General features: G+C 49.5%; 2 pseudogenes; one reads left to right on the top strand and one right to left on the bottom strand.

Annotated features, from left to right (window-relative positions):
* Positions 1-2,244: 2,244 nt before the first annotated feature.
* Positions 2,245-4,492, bottom strand: LOC110391609 (annotated as a pseudogene).
* Positions 4,493-12,971: 8,479 nt separating this feature from the next.
* Positions 12,972-14,450, top strand: LOC110391608 (annotated as a pseudogene).
* The last annotated feature ends 6,974 nt before the right edge of the window (positions 14,451-21,424 follow it).

The following is a 21,424-nucleotide window of genomic DNA, read 5'->3' as shown; positions in this document are numbered from 1 at the left end:
GGCTCCTCATCCACTGCAGATCTGGATGATGGTAAAGTATGAGGGCAGTTGGTGATGTCTCTTTCTTGATCACTATTGCTAACCTCATGTAGTAATGAAGAGATGCATTATCTTCCTTATTTTCTTTACTGTTCAACTTATCTTTTGACTGTAGGTGCTGCTTTTTTTTTGAATTACTTTGAAATGGACAGTAAAATAAGCCTATCCCTTTTGCTGGTGTCTGTGTCCTTCTTGCTGAGCCCATCAACTGGCAAAACATAGACATATGCAATACACTTGCATACACAGTCATTCTTTTCCGAAACCTCATTAACATATGCTAATGTCTCTGGGCATGCACAGTTGCATCAAAGGTAGTGGTGCAATGACTTGCTTCCTCCCCTTTTTTTCTCCTTCCGCTTAATCACAGTGAATTTTGGCTGAAATTCACCGTTTTTCCCCACGCTAGCAAGTTTCCATTGCTTCTTATACCATAATGAGCAACTTTCTCTCTTGGTAGACAATAGCTCAAAACAACGCATGTGAAACCCAAGACAAAGTCCTTGCCCCTGGTGCATGCAGAGATAAAAGTAGTCTTATTGTTACTGCAGCGCTTCCGTGGAGGAGGATCTTTGAGAAGAAGAAGGCTGCTCACACACCAAACAAAGCTCAACTGGAAAGTTGTAGACCTAGCACACATTGATTCCTCATATTAAAGTAACAAATTGGTCCTTAAGCAAAACTACTGATCGCTATTGCTAAGCCACCCTACATCGTGTTCATCACTGACCAAAACGCATGGCTAATGGCAGTGACTCAGTTGAAAGATAGTGTTCTGAAGCTGAGAATTTGCTCTACACCACTGTGCTCTTTCCAGCTGTTGTCCTTTCCATGGAAATAAATAGGAGGCATTACTTTTGGAGCCACCTGCATATACGTGGCCCAAGACAATTTCCACTCATGAACTGTAGCCCAGGCAAGCCAGAAAGTTGGACGTTCCTGCCTCAGAGGTTGCCCTGGGACTGTGTGACTGTCCCCTCCATCCACAGAGAACTCCATCAAAGCAATTGGACTTTTCCGAGAGCAGCCCCGTGAGTCCAGAATTCCTGAGTCCTGTTGAGGGAGAGGCATCTTCTGCCCCTGCCTTGAGGACTGTCAGGAGGGAACATGTCACGCCCCACACACAGTAGGAGGGAGGGAGAATCTCTGCACTGCAATTATCTTAAAGGTACTGGCACTTCTACAGTTATTTCCACATGCAGCTAAACTTTGTGATGTTGTAAGAAATCCAAGTAAGCCTTGTGTCACTTAACATCTTTCTGAGAGGAAGAGAAAGAAAAGAGAGAGATGGAGCGGAGAGAGTGAGTGAGAGAGAGAGGGACAGAGAAAGAGATCACTGGTCCAGGTTCCAGGTTTGGTCCAGCCAAGAGAGGTGTGGGGCTCTTGGCTTGCGAGCATCCTTGTCCCGAGGTTTCAAAAGTCTCAAAAAAGAACCCCAAGGATCTCTCTGGCATCCTTCTATGGCTGCTAGATGTACAGGTGTGCCATCCAGGGCTGCGAACAAGTGAGTCTGCAACAAGCAAGTTCATCAAAAGCAAGTTTGCAGTCAAAACTGACAGCAAAATGGGAATGTTTTGGACAGAGCAAGGCCGTTTCAATTTTCACAGACTCCGTCCTCCCCCAAGTCTCCAGCCTTCAGTCTGTTGTTGTGGGAACACTTGAATCTTCCAAGGCTTTGAGACAATTCCAGGCATACAGCAGGTAAAGTGTTTTTCATTGGTCTGCTGCGTAACACGGGACCTGAGGGCTGTCACAATGGCAAGGAGGAAGGAGAACGGTGTGGTGGTGTGAAGAGAGCAGCACTGAAAAGACCACGTCCTGCTGCTGCCCATGGCCATGGCTCCAGGGAAGCAGCAGCCCGACTCAAAGGCAGCAGAGAGGGAGCACCCCCGGGCGGTGAGGGGCAGCCCCACAGACGCCAGGGCTGCTGCTCCGTGTGGCAGTTGGGCTCCTGGTTCCTGCACCAAGGAACCAAGGGCTCCTCTTCGTGATCCAGAGGAGATGGGAGCTGAGATCAATGACTTTCTGATCATTTCTCTATCGACACAAAGAGCCTGGTTACATTTTTAAATTAGGATTGCCAGCCCGAAAAAAAAAAAAAAAAAAAAAAAACAAACGTAGAAAATAAAGAAGAAATGTGATGAATAGTATTACTTAATTGGAATTAAAACCATCATAGGATTAAGAGATTGGGAGGGAGGGGGAAAGAGATGAAATAAAGGCAGTCCAAGCTTTTCCTGAATTTTTGATAGTCACATGAAGAGCATTTTACTGATGCTGAAGGAACATGTCTTGCAAGAGTTTCCTGAGGGCATCCCTGAGCTGCTGGTTCCTCATGCTGCAGATGAGGGGGTTGATTACTGGAGGTACCACTGTGTATAACAGTGCCAGCACCAGGTCCAGGGATGGGGAGGAGATGGAGGGTGGCTTCAGGTAGGCAAACATGCCAGTGCTGAGAAACAGGGAGACCACAGCCAGGTGAGGGATGCACGTGGAAAAGGCTTTGTGCCGTCCTTGCTCAGAGGGCATCCGCAGCACGGCCCTGAAGATCTGCACATAGGACAGCAATATGAATAGAAAACAAGCAAAAAAGATTAAGGCGCTAAATATAATGAGTCCCACTTCCCCGAGGTTAGAACGAGAGCAAGAGAGCTTGACGATCTGGGGGATTTCAGAGAAGAACTGGTCCACGGCATTGCCGTGGCAGTCGCAGTGAAAATGTACTGGCAGTGTGCAGCAGAGCATAGAGAACCCCAGTGCCCCAGGCAGCTGCTGCCATGGTGGCACAATCTCTGCTGTCCAGGAGGGTCCCGTAGTGCAGGGGCTTGCAGATGGCAATGTAGCAGTCATAGGACATGATGGTGAGAAGGGAATACTCTGCTGAGAACAAAAACAAAAAGAAAAAGACCTGTGCAGCACATTGTGAGTAGGAGATGGTGGTGGTGTCTCCGAGGGCATTTTCCATGGCTTTGGGGTGAGTGGTGGAGATGCAGCCCAGGTCGAGGAGGGCGAGGTTGAGGAGGAAGAAGTCCATGGGGGTGTGCAGGTGGTGGTCGCAGGCTACGGCTGTGCTGATGAGGCCGTTGCCCAGGAGGGCAGCCAGGTAGATGGCCAGGAAGAGGCAGAAGAGCAGGAGCTGCAGCTGTCGCGTGTCTGCGAGGGCCAGGAGGAGTAAGTCGCTGATGGAGCTGCTGTTGGGCATCTGCTGCATTTGGCCACAAGAACCTCTCCAAGGAGTACAGAAGTGAGTGACAAGTCTTTCCCTCTGGAAAGTTTTCATTCAGCTCCATGATGTGATCTACACTTCATGAGGTTCAGTTTTTGCCATGAGGGCCTCTGCAGGAGGAAGGAAGCAACCTTGTCCCTGTAGGTACATGGGAATGTGGTGCTGGCGTGGGGGCAGATTTTCTTGCCAGCATTTGTCAGATGGAATCCCTTCTAATACAGAAAGATTTGCGGGTAACAAATAGAACTTTCAAGGACAGATTTTCCTCCAGATTTCCATCCTACTCATCATGACCAAGGAGTTTAAGCTGAAATCAGAAACCCTGAGCACTTGTGCTGCACTCAGTGTGAATGGCTGTGAGTGAGACCTGAGAGGCAAGGGATCCACTGCTGCTTAGTGCAGAGTAAGAAGAGCTGGTTGGGCTTGTCTCCAAGTGCTCTGAGCTTGCAAATTTCTGGAGATGGAGGGAGAATACTCCTCTATGTTACCTTGAAAGGAAGCTGGACCCTGCTGAGTGCAGAGGAATGTTCTCGTCATCCCGGAATATTCACCTTTACTCCAAGGACATGAGCATGGTCTCATCACTACACTCTTACAAAGGACGCCTGCCAATAATTTCACCAACCCCATGGCATTTCCTTGCATATAGTGCATCTCTCTTTTTCTTCCCTCAACTTTGTTCTCCAAGCTATGGGAACGATTTGCATCCTGAAGGTCAGCTCACAGCTCTGAAGGACACCTCAGGGAGATGTGTCCGAACGATGGCATCTCATTAAGGGAAAGCCAACTCCTTCCCAGCCTCACGGATTGCAATGCCCACAGCACCAGGCATTTGCTCTCAGCCCCTGTGCACTGCAGAGGGCGATGGACACGTGCCTGGGGAGATGCTCCTGTGCTCTGCTGGAGCTCTGGCTGCAGAGGAGGTGGTTCAAGCATCGGACCCCATGGCTCATGAGGGCAGAGGTGTCTCTGGGTGGGGGCTTGTTCAGGGGAAGGTGCCTGCACCAAAGGGAGTAACGTGGGTTTTTCAGGTGAATTCTTGCTCTGATGGAAAAAAAAAATAAAATAGTTTTTCTTACTTTCCATTCACTGTGTCTCTGTGGTCGGCATATTTCCATCCTGGGAGCTGTTTTCCAGGCTTTTCCCTATCTGCGCTTACAGACAGCAGCCCAAATTCTCAGCATTCCTATTTGCTGTCCAGAACCCACCCTGTCCGCAGGGCACTAAGTGCATGTACATTGTTTCAAGTGAAAAAGGGAACCTAAAAGATGTCCGATGGGTTTACAGAAAGAAAATATTATGTTAATAGAAAGTAGAGAGGCTGAATGCAATTTGGAATTCCCTCTTGATGTGATTAGACTTGATAAATCCTTTTCTATTTCTCCCTTTACATCTTTACCATCTCCTAGAAACAGGAAAGAGAAAGCATAGCTCAAAATCCCTCCTTTGACCTTCCTTGTGGATATTCCCCAGTGGTGAAGGGACTTCTCCCCACAGCGCCCTGGGCAGCTCCCCGGGCAGGCTGAGTGCTGAGCCTGGCAGGCGGCAGAGTCCCTGCCCCGGCACACAGCCCCTGGGCCACAGCAGGGACCCTGCTCTGCACCACAGCCCTGGGCACCCGGCTGCACCCCCGGCTGCACAGCCTGCAGCCGTCCTGGGACACGCAGCCCTCAGGGCTGTGCTATGAGGCTGCTGTAGGGAAGCCTTCATCTGGAGCAGGACTTGTACCATGATAAAGAAACACGGAGTATATGCAGCCTGATCTGCAATGGGATGTCCCAAATACAGTGATCCCTCCAGGAAAAGCAGCTGCACTGACTGCATCCAGAGACTTACCGTGACCAGGGCTGTGAGCAATGCTCCTCCAGTGAGCTCACAGCCTGCTCACACTGTACGCATCCTGTAATCGCTCTCCCCTTTATCGCATGCTGCTTCTTCTATCCTCCTGTTGCCCACAGTTCATGCCCCTAGCCCTGCTGTGCTGTGCAGGAGAGCTGCTCCTGGGCAGAGCTGTCTCTCTACAGCGCTGCCTGCTTGTATGAGCTCCCTGTGTCCCAGGAGCCCGGCCCAGCTCAGCAGCACAGGATGCCATTTTTTGCTCCCCACTCATCTCCCCTCAGAATTCCCTGGCTCTCCATGACCAAAAGCTCCTGAAAGACAACAGCATCATGATTGTTCTTTGAAATGTGCTGAATTAACCACCAAATGTCCAGTGGGCAGTGCCTAATTCCGGAAGTATGCTTAATCCTACCAGAGAGTGTTTGCTGTCACAAGAGGGACACACAGACAAGGACAGGGAGGGGCTGACTTCCCCCGTGCAGGGCAGTGATCCAGCAGAGGCAGTGCAGGCATCTCATCCCCAGATGCAAACCCTGCAGCTGAAATGGGATTCCGCTCTCCACGGACCCACAGGAGCTGGGATTGCTCTGGTTCAGTTCAGATGTGCACCATGAGTTGCCTGCATGTCAGCTCCAGCTCTGAGCCCTTGGTCCTTCCTTCAGTGGGAAGTCAGCTGCTCACACACAGACACTGGGTGATGACCAAGGTGCCTGGGGTGCTCCTGGGTGTGTGCTACTGCTTGTCAACTGCAGTGGAAAATCCCTCAGATAGCCACTTCCTTCCTGAGCATCAGCTGAGGGTCAGAGAGAGGGTAGAGGTATTCTTGGCCATCCTTAATGACAGTAGACCCCTGTGTTTAGGACACCTGAGAGTGTGCCTTTTTCACCTCTCTCCATGGAGCACGCAGAGTTATTCAGCTGAGTAATGGATGAGCTCATGAAAGTAGAGCCAGGTCTTTCACCGTTCTCCATCTGCTGCATATTCTGGAGCTCAAGGCACTGCAAAGCTAACACAGGTCTTTAACGGACCGAAGCTCAGTTTTCTATGGGCTCTCCTGAGAACGGCATCAGGAGCAGCCCAGTGTCATGCCAGTTCCCTGGGGTGTCCAGCACACTCACATGCAGCTGGCAAATGCAGCACAGGGCCTTCAGCAAAGCCATGCCCGAGGAGTGTCCGTGCTGCTTGGACAACTCTGAGCTCCACAGTGGGTCTCATGCCTGTGTGCCACCTTCTGAACACAAATACAATAGATGCACTCTCCAGCCAGGATAAATCCAGTGATGCTTTCCAAATGGGATGTTTTCTTACGTGTTTTTACTCTAACAAGAACAGAAAAATTCGATGAGCTAGAAATCTTTGTACAGTTGCATGCCTGAGCTTGTGGCACACCTGACCATGGGGACATGGTCCCCGTGGGGACCATGGGACGGCACAGGCGCCAGGTAAGAGCTAATGGAAATGGGGACCAGGGGAGACCAGCAGTGTCTGTTCCTGGCTTCCTGATCAGTGCTCCTCCAGCATAGAACAAGTGGAAGGCATCCTCTACAGACAGATGGGAGCCTCAGGTTGTCAGGCCTGTGTCGCCTTTGGGGCCTTTTTCGCTCCAGTATCTGTTGCAGGTACAGCACAGCAGGACATATGGCATCCATCAGATGCCTGGAGAGCACAGATGACAGCTTCTTGAGCAAGGCATGAAGGAACCAAAAGGGAGAGGTGCTCTGCTGGATCTCATCCTCTCCAGCTAGGAGGGGCTTGTGGGGAACGGGAAGATGAAAGACATCCTGGGCTGCAGTGGCCATGGGATGGTGGAGCTGAGGAGTCTGAAGGGAGGGCAAAAGACAAGATCACACCTTTGGGCTTCAGCAGAGCACACCTTGGCTTCTGCAAGTGTCTGAGGGGTACAGGACAGCAGGGTAAGTCACTGCAGAGAACATGGATTCAAAAATATGGTGAATATCCAAGGACAACCTCCTCCAAGCAAAAGGAGAAGAAGCCTGCCAAAATGTCAGAAGATCTGCAAGAATGGGAAAGATTGACCTGGACAAAGCCAAACACAGGAAGGAAACATACAGGAAGTGGAAACAAGGAGGAGGTACCTGGCAGCAATGCAGAGATTTGTCCAGTGCACCTGCTGAGATGAGTTTAGGGAAGTTAGAGTTCACCTGCAATTTAATCTGCCCATGGAAAAGTCTCTGATACTCATTTCCTTCCTGACCTGACTGTTTATTACTTGGAGCGGGCTTCTTGCAATCCTAGGTGCCAGAGACAGGGAGTGAATGTTGGTGCAAGGCAGATGTATCCTTGGTGAAAGAGGAGGTGATCAGGACATATCTAAAAAAACCACATCCTGAACAGGATCCCAAGTTGGAAGAGAATGACAAGAATCACAGAATTCATGAATGGCTAAGGTTGAAAGGACGTTAAAGTCCACCCAGTTCCAACTCCCTTGCTGCGTGCAGGGCTGTCACACTGTAGATCTGGATGCTTGGGGCCCTTGACATCTTGAACATCCTGAACATCTCCATGGTTGGGACACCCACAACTTCCTTGGGCTACCTGTTCTACATCTGTTCCATGCCTCACATAATGATCTTAGCAATGTTAGGAATTCCTTCCAACTTTGTAACATAATTCTCTCTTTTAGTTTATTACCATTCTTCCATATCCTAGTATTTGGACAAATAAAAAGGTGAAAAGTCCGTCTCCACCATTTCTGTATGAACTAGACGGTGGCTAGAAGATGGAGGGAAGGCATTATCCAGAGTAGTGCCTCCACAGTTCAGATCCCCAACACAAGAAAGATGTCGGCAAGCCAGAGTGGGTTTGGGAAGGTTCACAGAAGATGAGTGGGGCTGGAGCACTTCAGCTGTGAGGAGAGGCTGAGGGAGCTGGGTTTGTCCAGCCAAGAGAAGGGAGGGCAGAAGGAGATCTCATTGCAGCCTGCCAGAACCTCTGAGGAGGTGATGGAGAGCACAGAGACAGGCCTTTCCCGACTGGGCATGTTAGAGATAGAAGAGAATGTGAGCAAGGTGAAAGAGGAGAGGTTCAGCCTGTGCATTGGAAAAGCCCCTTTTTCCCCACAAGCTGATACAAGAATTGGTGCAGGTCACCCAATGAGGCTCTGCAGTCTCTGCCCATGGAGGTTTTTAAAATCCATCAGGAGCAAATGCTGCACAACTTGGTCTGGTCTGTCCCTCTTTCTGACAGGCCGGACTGCAGGCACACCCCAGGTTCCCTTCCAGCCTTGGTTAAATGATCCTATGTCCTCAGGGCCTAGTGCTGTTGGGAAGAGAGCTGCAGTTTACAGGGCATGAAGCTTCCTGCATGAAGCTGCATGTGACCATCTAAAACAAGATCAAAACCAGTACAGGTCTGAGAAAATGAGAAGGGATCAGTACCACAGTGTGACTGAGTCAGTGCCAACACTGAGGGCTGTCATGAACAATTCTGGGGAGGGAAATTTGGGCGGGCACCATGCTCTGTGCAAGACACACACAGATCTTCTTTTCTTTTCGATGCTGTAAGTCTGAAAGATGTTAATGTCAAAAAATCTGAAACAAAGTATTGAAGAGAAAGATAAAAATCATTGCAAATATGTTAACCCACTTCACAACTTTGAACATTCTCTCAAGTCCTGTTCCTTTTAAGATGCAAGTACTAGTCTTTGAGAGGGTTTTGTGTCTATTTTTATTTTTTTCTATGATGACAACATTTTTCATAACTCCATTTGGAGGACACAAATGCCTTCAGGTACAGGGACACACACAGTGCTGCCAGTGCCAATACTCTGTTACTAATGCCCAGCGTCCACTGCTGCTCTACCCTGCTGCACATTTGATTTCTCTCATCCTCCAGGTGTCTCCAGCTCTCCTAAATGAATGACCACGGTTAAGAGCATGTTTCCAGCAGGCCATCTGGACACATGCTCTTCCCACTGCTCTCCAGATTTCCCCCAACCCTTGCTCTTTGTTCACTCAGATACCTCCCAGCTATCTGGCTGCTTTATGAGCTTCAGGGTGATTGGATCTTGCTCCACCTCTCCAAAGTCTCATGAACTCTTTTGCCAGCTCCTGAACTGTGTTTATATCTATCCCTTCCTATCTCTGCCTAACTCATTTCTTGTGCAACTCTTCCTGTGAAAGACAAACTTCATGAGATGCAGCTTCAACATGGTATGTAGTTGATCACTGCGTTTTACTGTTCGTTCAACTGCATCAAGTTTCCTTCCATTTGTTGGCAAAGAAGAGAAATCTTTCATTGCCCATGTGCAGCTGGTTCTATGAGGAAAGCAAGGAGGAGTTGATGAAAAGGAGGTTTAACACTGAGCGGGTGACTCCAGAGGAGAAGAGTGATGTGAGGAGAAGTGATGCAAGTGCCATGGGGCTGATGGGAGTAGAAATGGGGTGGGGCAGTTGAGGAGGATGTTTTTCCACACAGTGACAGAGCAGAACTCATTAGGGGACATCCTGGATCAGTATTAGTTGCCAAGTGCTGCTTTAACTTCTTGTTTTAATCAAACCATAAATAAATAGAATTAATAAACCACCGTTGAACTCTTCATCTTTAAGCTCTCTCCAGATACCTCCCCAGTTAGCTGTACAAGTTCTGAACACTTGAAGAAGATGACAGGAAGGCACAAGGCACACGAGGACTCTTCAGATTGAAATGGGCCCCAGGGGGCATTTGCTGCTGAGTTCATCATCCTCCAGTGCAGGCAGAAGACTGCACAAAGTGCACAAGAAGATCAACAGGGAAGTTTCTTGGAGTACTAATGGGCCCCACTGAGGGCCATTACCAACACAGCTTCCCCAGGGACTTCTCCGAGCAGATAATTGCAAGCCCTGATTACAGGTAGAGAAAGGCGCTGTGCTGGTGGCACTCATGCTGAGAAAACCCTCCTTTGTCTTATGAAGCGGAAAGGCCAAGCCCTGATCCCCAGGCCCTTGGAAGGGAGATCCTGTCCCTCATGCTGGCTCAGGGCTCTTCCTGGGGCAGTGGGATGGAGGTTTGTATGATGTCAAATGAAAGACACGTATTGATGCATCATGTCTGCACCACTGCCCACTGTGACAGAGCAGTGAATCTGCTGTCACTGTGCTCCTTCCCCATGTGACAGCACAGGAACTCTAACATCACAGTGCTCCTATCCACTGCGACAGCACAGGGACTCCAACATCACTGTGCTCGTACCCACTGTCAGAGAATCCGAGAATATCCCGTGTTGGAAAGGACCCACGAGGATCATTGAGTCCAGCTTCAGTCTCCACACGACCACCCACAAAGCAGACCAGATGACTGAGAGTATTGCCTGAATGCTTCTCAAACTCTTGCAATCTTTTTAACTGTAATTTTACCAGGCACTGAAGTGTGACTAACAGGTCTGTAATTGCGGGAGTCTTCTTTTTTGCTTTCCTTTAATGCTGGATCAGCATTTGCCAGCTTCCTGTCAACTGGGAACTGGCATGACCCTACACTTCTTCTGATGCCATTCGAATGAGAGTCCAGAGCAAACGAAGGTGTCATCAGTGAAACAATGTAGATGTGACCTATCTTTCTAAGGCCTTGAACTCCAGAGTATGCCACAGGTGGAGCAGAGAAGATCTGGGTCTTCTTTTGTGAGCTCATCCATTTGGTCAGTGGAATAACACTACATGCTCCACGGGGACAGGTGCAAAAGGCGCATGGGGTGCCCTAAACACAGGGCTGTGGTGGCGTTTAGGCTGGCCAAGAACACCTCGTTCTGGCCCTCCGCTGATACTCCAGTGTCTATCTCAGAGATTTTCCACTCCAGCTTGCCAGCACTAGCACACAGGTAGGATCACCCTGGGCACCTTCATCATCACCGAGTGTGTGTGTGAGCATCTGAGTCACAGGACAACTCTCATGGTTCTGTGGGGAACTGAATCCCATTTCATGCCCAGAGTTTCCTTCAGCAGATGAGATGCCTAACCCTAGGGTTCAGATGAGATGGCCTGATAGTAAAAGGACAAAGGGGAATGGCTTTAGATTAAAAAGGAGAAATTTAGGTTAGGCTGTAGGAAGAAATGTTTTACTCTGAGTCACTGAAAAAAGTTGCCCAGAGAGGTTGTGGATGCCCCATCCCTGGAGGCATTCAAGGCCAGGTTGGATGGGATCCTGGGCAGCCTGATTTGGTGGCTGGCGACCCTGCCCATGGCTGGGAGGTTGAAGCTAGGTGATCTCCGAAGTCCTCTCCAACCTAAGCTACTCTATGATTCTGTATTGTTATGCCCACACTGCCTCAGCTGAATCACTGCCCAGAACTGGGGAAGCCAACCCTTCCCTGTCCTTGACTGTATGTCCTTTTTCATACAGGCCATGAGCAGTGCTTTCCAGAGTTGACATTTGCTCTTTTCATGGGGAAACCCATTCTGACTGGACCAGCTGTGCTCCTGGAATCCAGTGGACATGTGGTGATTAACTGAGCTGACTTCCAAGAATGTTCTGCAGTGATGACCCTGCTGCCTTTCAGGAGCTGCCAGCCCTGGAGACCCATGGATATCTCCAGGGAGAGCCGTGGGGAATAGAGTCGCCCATCCTCTGCTGCTGAGCTGGGCAAGGCTCCAGGGACAATGAGAGTTTATACAAATGGGCAGCATTGCTGAGACAGCTCTGGCCAGGGGCAGCTCCAGTGCACCACGCAGCAGGGCTGGGGACATGGTCTGCAGCTGACTGAGAGAGGAGAGAAGGGAGTGTGTGATTACAGGCTGTGTGGCACATAAGCAGGCTGTGAGCTCACTGGAGGAGCATTGCTCACTGTCCTTGACACAGTAAGTCTTTCTCTGCAGTCAGTGTAGCTGCTTATCCTGCAGGAATCGCTGAAGCTGGGACATCCCAGAGCAGATTAGGTTATAGACCCTCAGTGTTTGTCTTTTTTTATCATGGAAAAAGACATCCTCCAGCTGATGGCTTCCCTGCTGCAGCATCAGAGCACAGCCTTGAAAGCTGTGTGTCCCAGGATGGCTGCAGGCTGTGCAGCCAGTGGTGAAGGTGGTTGCCCAGGGCTGTGGTGCAGAGCAGGATCCCTGCTGTGTCCCAGGGGCTGTGTGGTGGGGCAGGGACTCTGCCTGCTGCCAGGCTCAGCACTCAGCCTGCCCGGGGAGCTGCCCAGGGCGCTGTGGGGAGAGGTGCTGGGGGAAGGAGGCCCTCGGCAGGGCAGGGGCCTGAGTAATAATAAGTCTTCCTGGAATGCCTCTGGCAACAGCAGTGCAGGTGGGAATGTTAAGCTCTAGTTCTGCCTCTGATCCCATTCTAGGGGAGTTGTCTTGGGGTCATGTCGCCCACATCTCCTCTGCATTTCTCAAGCTGTGTGCAGTGCAGTTGTTTCAGATTGAGGAATGATCTCCATCCCCAGGAGACATCATCTCGAGGCTACCGCTGTGGGGGTGCCCTAGAAAGCTGCCACAAGCCGCAAGATGGGCACAGCTCCTTTGTGCCCTTCCTCCTATATGAGAGCCTTTGCTCCAGCCCCATGAATCAGAAGTCTCCCCATGTTCCTTTCCTCCTTCTTCCCAGAGCTGGGCTGAGACAGAGAGCAGTTGGACACCGGCCCTGTGCACAGCCCGGGCTCTTCTCCAGAGCAACGTGTGGGTGCAGCCATACTGCAGCTGAGCGAGGGGCAGCACGGGACAGTTAGGAACAAGCCTGACAGACACAGCAGCCCTCCAGATCGTTCTCCATGCTGTAGTGGGGCAGTATGCCTCTGAGCAACAAGTCATGTTTATACTGAAAGCAAAAGAATATTTGAATATTTTTTATCATTTCCCAAATGCTGTGAGGGAATCTCACTCAGCAAAAGATGCTCAAGTGGATCCTTTTGCAGTATATTGTCTTCTGAAGAGCAGGGTGTGAAGGTACCTCGCATCTCTGGAAGAATGCATACTGCCAAGATTTTTCTCTCTATGACACACAGAGTAACTAATAAGAGTGGAGTATATTGTAAATCAAATTGAATACAGACTCTACACTATCACAACAAATCTCTATACAGAAGATATGGTCAATCCTGCCTTCATGAGCTTCTTTCTCTCCCTTGTCAGGCCCGGGAGCTTGAGGTCTCTCATTCTGATATTGTGGACACATCTCTGAAGAAGGGCAGTGTAGGATGAGAGGAATCCCTCCTTCGTTCGTCACAAAGGGAGATGGCCAGTCTGCCAGTTTCACCTCTCTGTCGGACAAGCAAGGAATATCCCCACAGAGCTGCTGGACACAATGTGACTCATTCAGTGAGGGATCCAACTGCATAAAACATCCCCCATCAAAAGAGGAGAGACTGCTGGAAACCTCCATGTGTGCACAGGTTTAGAGCAGAACTGACTGACTCTTCTGAAGGCTTTCCCAGCACACCTTTCTTATTCCCCTAGACAGATCACCATTCTGAAATGCAGCAGATGCCCAACAGCAGCTCCATCAGCGAGTTCCTTCTCCTGGCATTTGCGGACACGCGGCAGCTGCAGCTCCTGCTCGTCTGCCTCTTCCTGGCCATCTACCTGTCTGCCCTCCTGGGCAATGGCCTCATCAGCACAGCCATAGCCTGCGACCACCGCCTGCACACCCCCATGGACTTCTTCCTCCTCAACCTCGCCCTCCTGGACCTGGGCTGCATCTCCACCACTCTCCCCAAAGCCATGGCCAATGCCCTCGGGGACACCACCACCATCTCCTACTCACAATGTGCTGCACAGGTCTTTCTCTTCTTGCTTGCAGCAGAGTATTCCCTTCTCACTGTCATGTTGTATGACCGCTACATTGCCATCTGCAAGCCCCTGCACTACAGGACCCTCCTGGACAGCAGAGCTTGTGCCACCATGGCAGCAGCTGCCTGGGGGACTGGGGTTCTCTATTCTCTGCTGCACACAGTCAGTACATTTTCACTGCTGTGGACCAGTTCTTTTGTGAAATCGCCCAGATCCTTAAGCTCTCCTGCTCAGAATTAGACTACCTCAGGGAAACTGGATTTATTGTGGTTAGTGTTCTTGCTGTAGTTGGGTGTTTTGTATTCATTGTGCTGTCCTATGTGCAGATCTTCAAAGCTGTGCTGAGGATGCCCTCTGAGCAGGGACGGCACAAAGCCTTCTCCATGTGCCTCCCTCATGTATCTGTGGTCTCCCTCTTTGTCCACACTGCCATTTTTGCCAGCCTGAAGCCCCATTCCGTCTTCTCCCCATCCCTGGACCTGGTGGTGGCAGTTCTGTACTCGGTGGTGCCTCCAACACTGAACCCCCTCATCTACAGCATGAGGAACCAGGAGCTCAAGGATGCCCTCAGGAAAATGGTGTCATGGACACATTTCACCAGGGATAAACTTCTCATCTGGCTCCACAAATGACTCACAGTCTGTCCCGTAACACACCTATACTATGCTTTTTAATGTTTATAATAATTTATTTCTATTAAAAGGTAGATTTTTCTTGTCTGTTCATATACGTGTGTGTGTGTGTAATAATCACTAGTGGTTATCATGGTCCTAAACGTGTTTGCATGCCTTCCACTCCTACCGAGGCATCACCCTGCATTCTTTCTCCTGGAGCCCAGGTGAATTCTGGGTCAATGCTGACTCTCTCGCAGCCTCTGTGTTCTGTCTCTGTGCTTGCATGCAAGTGAGATGCCTGCAGGCACCGTGGAGGTGATACAGGCTGGATTAGCAAAAGGGATCCATGTATTAGCCTAAGGATCGATAGATTAGTTGAGCAAAAGGAATCCACGTGTGCTCTTCCTTAAACTTTCCGCTTTGCTTTGCTTGGTGTGTGAACAACTTGTATTTCTCAGTGATCCTGCTTCGCAAGGGGATATGATATTGTTGTAATTATTTCCTAAAACAATGTTGACTTGTCTTTGTCACAAACTGAAAATAGAAGGTATCTTCAGTGCTTCTCCTTCAGACTTCTTCCGCACATTAGTGTAAATTCTGTAAATAATATTTGGCCAGAATGATCATGAGGACGCTTTGACAGTGTATTCGTTCCACCAACTGGTATAAAAAATCTCCCTGGAGTTTTGAAAGGCCTTTGGCAGGGTCCCACATCACATTCTTATATCTATGGAAAGATATGAGAGATGGATTGGAAGGGTGGACTATGCATTGGATAAGAAACTGCTTGGAAGATCACGGCCAAAGGACTGTGGTCAATGGCTCTCTGGTAAATTGGCTCCACAGGAGGTGGCTGATCACAAGTGTTGTCCCCAGGGGTCAGCCCTGGGACCAGAGCTCTTCAGTGTCTTTATCAGTGGAGTGAATGATGAGACAGAGAGCACCCTCAGCAAAGTTGCTGATGACACCAAGCTGAGTGCTGCAGTTGACACAACAGAATTAAGGGGAGCCATCCACAGAGACCTGGACAGGCTTGAAAATTGGGCCCAAAGAAACAACAGGAGGTTCAACAAGGTAGGTCAAGTGCAAAGTTTTGCACCTGTGTCGGGACAATCCCAGATATGAGCACAGGCTGGGAGAAGAACTGCTGGAGAGCAGCCCTGCGGGGAAAGACTTAGGGGTCCTGGTAGATGAAAACCTTTGCAGGAGCCAGCAGTGAGTGCTTACAGCCTGAGAGGCCAACTGTGCCCTGGGCTGCATCAACAGAGAGGTGGCCATCAGAGCAAGGGAGGGGATTGTCCTTCTCTACTCAGCCCTCCGAAGGCCCCACCTGGAATCTTGTGTCCAAGTGTGGGACCCCCCAGCAACAGAAAGACGTAGAGCTTTAGGAGCAGGTCCAGAGGAAAGCCACGAGGGTGATCAGAGGGCTGGAGCACCTCTCCTAGGAAGACAGGCTGAGGGAGCTGGGCTTGTCCTGCCTGGAGAAGAGAAGGCTCCGAGAACACATTGCAGCCTGACAGTACTTAAAGGGAGCTTAGGAACAAGAAGGAAATCAACTTTTTATGTGGGCAGATAGTGATAGCACAAGGGGAAGAGAATTGAATTAAAAGAGGTGAGATTTAGATTAGATATCAAAGGGAATTTTTCACTGAGCAGGTGGTGAGGTCCTGGCACAGCCTGCCCAGAGAAGTGGTGGACGCCCCATCGCTGGAGGTGTTCAAGTCCAGGCTGGATGGGGCCTCACACAGCCTGATCTAGTGCCTGATGTAGTGGTTGGCTGCCCTGCCCGCAGCATGGGGTTTGGACCAAGATGGTCTTTGACGTCTCTTCCAATACAAGCATTCTATGCTTCTATGATTCAGTGACCTCTGGCACCACAGCACTACTCTTTGAGTGACATTTCACAGAATCACAGAATTGAAGGGGTTGGAAGGGACCTCAAGAGATCACCGAGTCCAACTCCCCTGCTAAAGCAAGTACCCTAGAATAGGCCGCACCGGCAGGCGTCCAGTCTTGAATATCTCTGTAGGAGGAGATTCCACAACCTCTCCGGGCAACCTTTTCTTTATGCCTAGTCTCTACCAACCAAGCTGCAGTTTTCCCCAGTTGTTCTCCTTGCCACTTTTTCCCACCACCAGGGAACTGTAGAATCATAGAATCACAGAACGGTTTAGGTTGGAAGGGACATTAAAAATGACTTAGTTCCTATCCTACTGCCGTGGGCAGGGACACCTTCCACTTGCCCCATCCAAACTGGCATTCAGCACCTCCAAGGACTGGACTGCCACAGCTTCTCTGGGCAACCTCTCCCACTTCATCACCACCCTCACAGGAAAGCGCTTCTTCTGGAAATGCAATCAAAATCAACTCTCTTTTAGTATAAACCATTACCCCTTGTCCCATCACTTCACTCCTGATAAAGATTCCCTCTCTAACTTTCTTGGAGAGATCTGTGCTGTGAAAGGCAGCCATACGGTCTCCCCAGAGCCTTCTCTTCTCCATGCTCAACAAGCCCAACTCTCTCAGCCTCTCTTTGCAAGAGATGTGTTCCAGCCCTCTGGTCATCCTTGTTACATCCTCCTCTGCACTCGATCCAGCAGATCCATGTCCCTTTGTTTGCAGCCCTTGATCTGTATGCGGGACTCTAGGTGGGGTCTCACAGGAGTGGAACAGAGCGGGAGAATCGCCTCCCTTGCCCTACTGGATGCAGCCCAGGATATGGTTGGGTTTCTGGGCTGCAAGTGCACACTGCCCATTTGTGTTCAGTTTTTCATCACATGATACTCTAAGTGTTTCTCCTCCGGACTGCTCTACGAGCATTCTGCTTGCATTTGCATTTGGGATTGCCCTGACCCATGTAAATCTCCTTGCACATGGCTTTGTAGATCTTTGTGAGGTTCGCACAGACCTGCCTCTGTAGCTTGTCAAGGTCCCTCTGGATGGCATCCTTTCTCTTTACTGTGTTGACCTCATCACAGAAAGTGGTGTCACCCACGAATTTGCTGAAGGTGCACTCAACAGCATGATCCAAGTCAGCAGCAAAGAGGCTAAATGGCACCAGTCCCACTTTCAGACCCCTGAGGAGTACCACTTGTCTCCACACGGACACTGAGCTGTTGACCAGAACTCTGGCTGCGACCATCTGGCCAATTCCGTATACAGTGAGTGGTGCAGGCAGAAGTGATCTCTCAGTCAGCCTGCCCAGCAGGTGCCTTCTGCTGGCTTGCCAGAGGCATGAGAATGACCCTTAGTTGCGTTCCTAAAGGTACAGACCTCAGCCCCAAATGAAAGGCTGTCCTCCTTTTGGCTACTACAGAAAGAATGTCTTCCAAGGCCCTTTGCCAGCCATGCTCCTGCTGTTGGTCTGTCAACTCCAGAGACAGAAATAACATCTCAAACATCAACTGAGACACATGTTTGCTACAAGATGGTGAGTTCTGTTTGCACAAGTGACCTCACAGCAATGCACCTCCCCATCCCACTCCTTTTGACCCAGGCCCGATCAGATAAAGGTAAGCTTTTAAAATTAAATTTATCAAAGACTGTTCAACCAATGGTTCAAGTCCTGCTTGACCAACCTAGTGGCTTTCTATGATGGTATCACCGCATCAACGGACAAAGGAGGAGTCACCGATGCCATCTATCTGGACTTCAGGAAGTCCTGTGGCATGGCACCTCATAACATCCTTCTCTCCAAACTGGATAGCGATGGATTTGATGGGCGTACTGTTTGATGGACGAAGAACTGGCTGCAGGACTGAAGGCACAGAGTAGTGGTCAATGGCTCAATGTCTGGATGGAGATTGGTGCCTCACAGATCAGTGCAGGGACCAATACTCCTTAAGAGACACTGGGACACAGTGCTCTGCAGGGACAGCTGGGCAGCGGTGGGGATGATGGTTCTTCCCACCTGCAGGTGTCTCTGAAGCCTAGCAGGACTACCCTTAGCAATAAAACTTCCTCAGCAAAGAACAAAAGACGAATCATTGTTGTTGGTGACTCAGTGCTGAAGGGAGCAGAAGGCCCAATATGTAGAGCAGACCCTCTACACAGGGAGGTCTGCTGCCTCCCAGGAGCCCGGGTTAAAGATGCAAGGAAGAACCTCCCTTCCCCAGTACGGCCCTCTGATTATTATCCTCTTTTCTTGTTTCAGGTAGGCAGTGATGAAATAGGAAGAACTTCCCTAAGAACTATGAAAAAGGACTTCAGAGCCTTAGGGCATCTGGTCAAGGGTTGGCGAGCACAAGTTGTGTTCTCCTCTGTCCCTCCAGTTATAGGGAATGATGAGGGACTGAACATGATGGGTCAACGGATTAATACCTTGCTCTGAGCCTGGTGTGCCCAGCAGGGCTTCGGTTTTTTTGACATCGGCTCGATTTACACGAGACCGGGCCGGCTGGCAACCCATAGGAACAGCTTATCCCAACGGTGGAAAGGGCTTTTACGATGGGAATTGGGAAGGTTCATTGCTATGTGGGAATCGAATGTTGATTCTGTATTAGAACAAGATCAGAATTTTCTTGATTTCATGGCCTCTGCTGCCATTTGGGTCCTTCATTAAAACCAGCTAGTAACAATTTATGTATAGTCAGCATGAAAATATATGTTGTACTTTGTCACACACATTGCAAGAATATCCTGCACAAATTAAAAGGACAAGTCATGACATGCCTTAAAGAGGGCCTGAAGAAGGTATTGAGGAAGGCCTGGCACCTCTCCAACCCCCTTCGGTGCTCTTTGTTTTACAAAGGAAGCGTCCTTCACAGACAATGGAAGAAGCTTTGGAGAAAATCACCATATCAACCCGATAAGAAGAGTACCAAGACATCTTGGTAACAGCAGGATGGCGACTGACTGACACAAGATAGCACATGAATTAACAAGTGTCAGAATGTAATTAACACATGGAAACCTTCGATAAGATTGTGAACCTGGAGTACCCAGCCAATGGGGAAACAGGGGAGAGGGTAGGCAAGGGGGGGAAACAAGGTACAAAAGCTGTCATCCTGTGTCCATAGGTGCACTCCTGTTTTACAGGACGCCCGCCATTGCAATTGCGAATTAAAGCTGCTTTTATCAGAGATACCGTCCTGATAAATTATTTGGATATTTCCAACAGGTAGAGCTTTAAACTAGGTATGAAGGGGGATGGGGGTGAAACCAGGTCACTAGTAAGGAGCCTGTATGTAACGTGCCAGCGCTTGTGGGAGGGGGTTGTGCTAGTAAGATCCAACAGCCTTGTGCTTTGGTAGTGGAGGAGGACGACACACCTTGTTGTAGGAAGAACACAAGGGCTGATGTGAAGTTGGTGGCTACGGAAACAGCTGAGTATGGTCAAGAGGGCATTAGGGCTTCTCCCACTCAAAAGGTGGCCCAGCTCAGGTGCATCTACACCAATGCACGCAGCATGGGTAACAAACAGGAGGAGCTTGAGGCCATTGTGCGGTCAGAAACTATGTTCACGTACAACATCTCAATGCCAGCAACCATAATGCAACACAATTACTTTCAGGAAGATGTAGAACCCAGGGGGCCTTGAATCTCTCATGCACCCCCTTTCAACAGGGACTGGAACCCTATTTCTCTTGGGGGGCTGGTCTCAAGCACCTCCTCACCGTGTTACTTCCAGGAAACACAGAACCCGCCTCACACTCTAGACGTCTCCTTGCTCGTGTGTGGGGTACCTACTCGGGGATGCCCTTACCCTTGCACTCTGTATGTGATACAGATTCTGTCTCGCTTTACTAGAGGCAATGAAAAGGAATGCCTTACCGCATTGCAGGGAACTTGCAGCTGGTCCCGATGGAGCCGGGATCAGGGGGAGCTCCCCGAGAATCACTCGGTGTGTGCGCAGAATGGAGGTCCCCTCCGGTCCTTCGGTCCACGAGATTTCAGACACGTTGTCCCACCTGGATAGCCAAAAATTGTCATCTGACATCTGGGAAGAAAACTCTCTAACTGCAATGTGGTGTTAGAAAGTGGCATTCCTTTATTCCTCACAATGCACACCGGGCATCTTGACAAGAAAGCGCACCCTCTCAGAGTTCAGGTTCTCCATCTGAACAGTTCAGACATATTTATGCAGTACACTGGCATACATATTCACTCTTTTTCAAGATCTCATAGATATGTGCTCATGTCCCTTTGGGCATGCTCAGCTGGCGATAATTTAGGGTGGTCGAGTGCCCACCTATTTCTTCCTCTTTTCACCATCAGCTTCATCACTGAAGCCTTCGACCCGCTTCCATCCACTTCTCCCCAGTTTGGAAGATTTCCATTGCCTATTAGACCAGAGCGAGCCACTTTTTAAAAACAATGTATGTGGAACCCAAGGAAAATGTCCTTGCAAGTTTTGAGGCAAAAGATAAAGGGATTCTATTGTGACTCCAGCACTTCTCATGAGGCAAAATCTTTGAGGCAGAAGATAAAAGTGTAAAATTCTTGAGGAAAACCAAGACACTTCACCCACTAGAGATGAAATGGAAAGTTTTTGAACTCATCACTTTTTGATTCCTTTTGCTAAACTAGTACATTGGATCTAAAAGTAATGTACTAATCCCTATTGCTAAACAAACCAACCTAGATCAGGTTCAGAGATCAAAAGGCATATCAAAGAGGAAAGCTGGGTTAGACAATATTTGCTGTCTGTGTCTGCCCTGTTATCTTCTCTGCACAGAACAATTACCAGTTCCCTTGGATGTCCCTGTGCATCTATTTTCACCTTTACATCAGGGAGTGATCTGAATGCAGAAAGATGAACCTTTGAAAGAAAAGTGGAAGAGGCCATAGACTGCCCTGCTTCACACTCACACAGCGGTTGTAGTGGAAGGAGTCAAACCAGGGCTTCACTGCACACGTGTGAAAGCAGCTCCTGAGGAAAGCTGCTGCTCAGAGAAATGCAGTTCTAACCAGAGTGCAATCTCTTGGGAAGGCATCCTCAGGGGTGAGAGGAATGGAAAGGAATGCGAGGACCAGGAAGGAGGAAGGGCTGA

Source organism: Numida meleagris, unplaced genomic scaffold (genome assembly GCF_002078875.1).
Source record: "Numida meleagris isolate 19003 breed g44 Domestic line unplaced genomic scaffold, NumMel1.0 unplaced_Scaffold419, whole genome shotgun sequence".
In the NCBI taxonomy this organism is placed as follows: domain Eukaryota; kingdom Metazoa; phylum Chordata; class Aves; order Galliformes; family Numididae; genus Numida; species Numida meleagris.
The sequence above is the reverse complement of the archived record's forward strand: the minus strand, read 5'-3'. Positions and strand labels throughout refer to the sequence as shown.